We start from the raw sequence: 310 nt of genomic DNA, 5'->3' as shown, positions 1-310 counted from the left end.
TGTGCGGTATGATGAATATAGATAATAATGTTATGCTATAAATCCATCACAGTCATGTTGCAATATATAAATGCATCAAAGTAAGTAAGCTATACACCTTAAACTTACCAGTGTTACATGCCACATTTATTCATTTTTTAAAAATCAAGGAATAGTGGAATCATCTGTAGGTTAACAAGGAATTCTTCGAAGCACCAGTTTCTTTCATAGTAGAAACCAGAAGGTTCTCATTTGTAAAATGATGCACTGAGCAACAAGTACTAGCACGGAGGCCAACAGAATGTTGAAACTTTGCTATTAATAGCTCCAT

The sequence above is a fragment of the Mirounga angustirostris genome, unplaced genomic scaffold (genome assembly GCF_029215605.1).
Source record: "Mirounga angustirostris isolate CCGP_5_RB_7025 unplaced genomic scaffold, mMirAng1.0.hap1 SCAF_6, whole genome shotgun sequence".
NCBI lineage: Eukaryota > Metazoa > Chordata > Mammalia > Carnivora > Phocidae > Mirounga > Mirounga angustirostris.
This window is presented reverse-complemented; position numbering follows the sequence as displayed.